Genomic DNA, 4,829 nt, shown 5'->3' with positions numbered 1-4,829 from the left:
GAAAGCATATGGGGAATAAAGCCCTTGAACTTCATCCATAACCATTTACTGTAGCCAGACAAATCATTACTGAACATACTCAAGAGGAAGAACTCCACAAAACTCAACCCTTTCCAAGTTAATCAAAAGTTGACTATTATGGATACAATACTGACAGTTCCAGAAAAACCCAGTCTTAGTGTCTGAGTACAAGTCATCAAAGATGGAAAGTGCTGTGGGACCAAAGAAAGAGACAGATAGAGGATTGTACAAAATGCAATTTGTCAGGGACTTATGAACAGCAGCATGTCTTTGGTGGCAGCAAGACAAGTGGATCACCGTATCCCCAGGCAGGGGGATATATGCTAATCTATATGGGCCATGGTCAACTGGAATGGACTTGGCCTTTCTCATAATCTATTAATATGTCCAATGTCAGTTAAGAAACAGTCTATGCATTAGCAGAAATACTGTTCTTTTTATAGTTATCTTTTATGAACTGCTTGTTAAAGGTTTGTATTTTTCAATACATTTCTGAATATTCATCCTTATATATTGTAAAATATGTTAGTTTATCCTTCCAAACTGTTTTTTTTGCAATTAATTTAATAGAAAACCTACAGAGAAAATTATGTCAGTTTCTACAACGTATTTTCAGAACTAATAAAATGTGACTCTAGCAAAACATTCTGATAAATAACAAAGCTATTTCCATGTTCATGGTCAATAGTAGTGTGAGTTCCATATAATGACTCATCCTAAACACAGATGCTCCTTCTAGCCCAACAGTCTTTCCAAAAAATTTTATAAGTTGTAGCTGAATTGTTGAAATTCTTTTTTTTTTAAATTTAAACTGTTGCTATCCTTCAATTCCTATGACTACTCTCTATAAGCATAAATAACATCCCTTGAATACCCTCCAACTCTCCTGCTTTCCAGCCCCAGTAAGGAGTTTATCCCACTTATGTTATTAGAGACCTAAAATGATGACAGCCTGACACCTCATTGCTATCTAGAAAAATTTTAGAGGGAATCTGAACGTCTTGAAAGGAGTAAGGAATGAAGTAAGAAGTTGCAAGGAGCCAACTTTGCCAGCCCTGCCAGAAAGAGCACCTTGAGTTAAGAGATGCCCTTTGATGTGAAAAATGCTGCCCATGTCAGCTTCCTCTGTAAGATAACCTCTTGGAACTCAGCATTTTATACACAGCTGTGTATTAGAATCCCCTGAGAAGCTTGTTTTGTTTTTCCTTTTTGAAAAATATGGAACGCTTCACGAATTTGCATGTCATCCTTGTGCAGGGGCCATGCTAATCTTCTCTGTATCGTTCCAATTTTAGTATATGTGCTGCCAAAGCGATCACGAGAATCTTTTTTTAAAATACAGGTTCTTAGATCCTCTCCTCCAGGCACAGGAATCTGTATTTTTAAGCTGTTCCCTGGTGATTATAAAATAGGGTGGTGAGCATTGCCAAGCTGATAAAAACTGCCTAGCCACCCACTTTTAATGTTTACTCATTGGCCATTCATTCAAGAAGTATTTGCTGAGTGTTCTCATAGAGTTATGTTATAAGATGCAACTTGGTGTGCTGAAAAAATCCTTGGACTAGGAATCAATTAATTTACATTCTGGTTTCATCCTTGTTACCAACTGCTAAATATTTTAACTTTTGTGGGCCTTAATTTCCTTAAGCTTAAACTGAATGATTAATACAATGCTTTCTCCCTGTTAAATGATATTCACAAGTAGACAAAATTTATTATAAATGTAATGGCCCTTCTGTCTTTATCACACATATACAACTTTCTCTCAAAAAATAGTATTGCTAGAAGAAACACATGACCTAGAATCTTTCTATAATTACAGAAATGAAAGATATTTATTTGCTATTTCAGCATGAGATATTTTCCCAGAGAGATCTATCAACTATATAAAAATATTTGTCATATATGTAAGCAGTGTTAAAATATGTCTTTTCTCAAAAATGAAAAAAAAGTGCATTCCCCAAAAGAAATTGCATCCAAACGTACCTCCCAATGAGTAAAAATAGGACTAAAGATTATATTGAGATCTCCTGGAACATTAGCAGACGTACTGTTAAATATGAAAGAACTCAAAAAAGTCACGTCTTGGAGTCTGGGAAGCTTTGTGGTCAGCTTGTTGTAATTTTCCATCTCATGTTTCTGGGAGGGCTGGCAGTAAGTGTTTCCTGATGGGTTTCCTTCTTTCTTTGCATATTTTAAGGCTATTTCTATCCACTATGAATACATTCATGTATATTTTTCTTATTAAAAATTTTCTCCTGTCTTCTTCTCCAACCAGGCTTCAGGCAGCATTTGGATGTAGAAATGATTCCTTTCCAATTTCTCCTTTCATGGAAAGGGAGTCTTCTCTCTCTAAAGTTGCTCTCCAGTCTTTGTCTCCTTTTCCTTTCCTCAGTTGAAACTGACCTGGAAAGGATGTAATTGCAATCATTTTGGAGTGAACTTCAATTAATAAATTATACTTTCTGGGTATATCTGTATCTTCAGCTTTATTATTCATTGAGAAAATAAAGGCTTTGTCTCTCTGATAATGAGGTACCAGAAAAGGCTTTGTGTGTAGTGAGAACTATTAATGTGGCTCTGATCTCTGGGTGGAGGTAGGCTATCTCAACATGATGTCACATGGCACACATAGCCCAGCACAGCCCTGCTTTCTTTCTTTTTTTTATTTTTTAATATTTATTTTTTAGTTGTAGTTGGACACAGTACCTTTATCTTATTTATTTTTTATGTGGTGCTGAGGATCGAACCCAGGGCCTCGAATATGCTAAGCGAATGCTCTACCACTGAGCCACAACCCCAGCCCACAGCCCTGCTTTCTGTATACTGAACACTGTGGCAGAAGCTGAATTGCCCCAACATCTTGGGGTTGGGGGGTTACTTTTCCCCTCTCCTGAATATTTGTGAGGATATATTTGTAGAGAATAAGTTATTGGAATCTTAGTATTTGGAGACTGAAATTCATCAAAACTCGTGGTTAACATTTTTTCTCCTGGTCTATACCATTCACAGGCACAAATTGCTTTTTCAGAAAAATCTCTTTCTCTCTCAAGGGAGGGGGACAAGCATCTCCTGGTGGAAACTGTGATCCAAACAAACTTCCTGAGTACAAACACAGGTCAAAAGAGCTACTTGGGCCAGATCCAGGATTGTGTAGGAACTTATACAATTGATGGATCTCTTTTAAAAAGAGAATACATAATGATGAATAAAACATTAGATGAGAAAGGAAATCACAAATTTTTTAAAAGCTCATGAATACCACAAATGTTATAAAGTTCAAAAATTATCAGAATATTATTATGAATCAATTGCTTGACACACCTCTGTTCATTTTTCCTACCTTTTTTGGCTGTACTCTTTAATTACCTCTTCACTATAATTTTGTAATTATTTTCTAATTGAAGATAATCAAAAAATAATTTGATCTTTCCTCCAGCATAGTTGAGCTAAGTGTTTTATTGGCTTAGAAAAGCTTCTTTCAGTTTTATAATTATTATTAGTAAAGTCATGTTAATTTTTAAGATCATTGTCAAATTTGGAAAAACCTCTTGAGTTTCTTTCACATCTGTGCTATAAGCTTCTCAGGGCATTTAAGTTTTCTAGAACAGAGACTAACTTAAAGTAACCAGACAGTAATTGATGTTCTCGTTGTAGTTGTGTAGAACAACTTTTGAATAATAATTTTTGTGTTATTTTTATAGGTATTGGTATTTCATATTGTACCAGCCTGGGTACAATGAGGAGATAAAACCACACAGTAATTCAATAGGCAAAGCTTAATCAAAACAAACAAAACAAAACAAAAAACTACATTATCTCGGAGCTGAGATTTGCACAACCAAGACTGAGATACAGACATTGTTGGAGGGTGTGACTGTGAGTGCTGAATGGCAGGGAAGTTGCTGGGCTGCTCACTGGTAGAACTTGCTAGAACTTTGCCCTGTTCAGTGTTGGTGAAAGCTGGTCTGGGGAGGTGTCTCATTCAAGACACTCCTTTGCAGAGTGGTCCTAGGAGCTTACCAGAGGGAGCTGCAGGCTGTTGTGCATTGCAAATGCCCAGGCACTGGAGAAGCTGCTGGCACTCCAGGGACCACGCCCAGGAAACCTTATATCTGCAGGAATCTGATCTGGAGATGCTGCATGTGGCAGTCCTCTGTGCTACAGCAACTGTCTCAGCACATCAGAGCCAGTGAGCTCATCTTTTCCCCCTGCAGTGTCTTCCCAGCACCTTCTCATCATGAGGTTTCAGTACCAACTGGCAAAGGAAAATCATTTGCAGGGCTCTGATCCATTTTTCAAAATGCAGTTATAGAAAAGGCAGTACATTATCAACCACACATATGTCAAATCTGTGAGAAATTCAAATATTTTATCATGTGATCTACTCATCTTTACTAGATGAACTGTCAAACAATCCAAGAGCCTTGTTTCTTCCTCTTTTTGAGTTACTCCTTTTGTTATACTTTTGAAAACATTTTGATACCATTTGCCTCTGGATGTGAGAATTATTTCCATCAATTATATTGTTGTTATTTATCCCTTTTGATTCATAGTCCATTGATTTTTAATATTTTTTATTTGTTCTTATTAGTTATATGCTGAGGACGCATGGCATGACCCAGGTCATTTGCAGTGACATTGCATGAAAGGTGACCTTGCTCAAGGACCGGGGCGGATCCGGGTTTAGGGCGGATCAGGGATTAGGGCGTTCCCGGTTTAGGACAATCCGGGTTTAGGGCGGTTCCAGGTTTAAGGTGTACCCTGCTGGGAATAGGGCGTATCCTGCTGCCTCAGGCGCGCCTGCT

The 4,829-nt window shown here is 37.4% G+C and overlaps 1 non-coding gene across 1 annotated transcript; it reads right to left on the bottom strand.

Annotated features, from left to right (window-relative positions):
* Positions 1-1,233: 1,233 nt before the first annotated feature.
* LOC124083998 (U6 spliceosomal RNA) lies at positions 1,234-1,340 on the bottom strand. Its single transcript, XR_006848980.1, has one exon. It is a non-coding gene; the product is annotated as a U6 spliceosomal RNA (small nuclear RNA).
* Between the last annotated feature and the right edge of the window lie 3,489 nt (positions 1,341-4,829).

Source organism: Marmota monax, unplaced genomic scaffold (assembly GCF_021218885.2).
Source record: "Marmota monax isolate L192 unplaced genomic scaffold, Marmota_monax_Labrador192_F-V1.1 WCK01_AAM20220418_F8-fsc00056, whole genome shotgun sequence".
Taxonomy (NCBI): Eukaryota; Metazoa; Chordata; class Mammalia; order Rodentia; family Sciuridae; genus Marmota; species Marmota monax.
The sequence above is the reverse complement of the archived record's forward strand: the minus strand, read 5'-3'. Positions and strand labels throughout refer to the sequence as shown.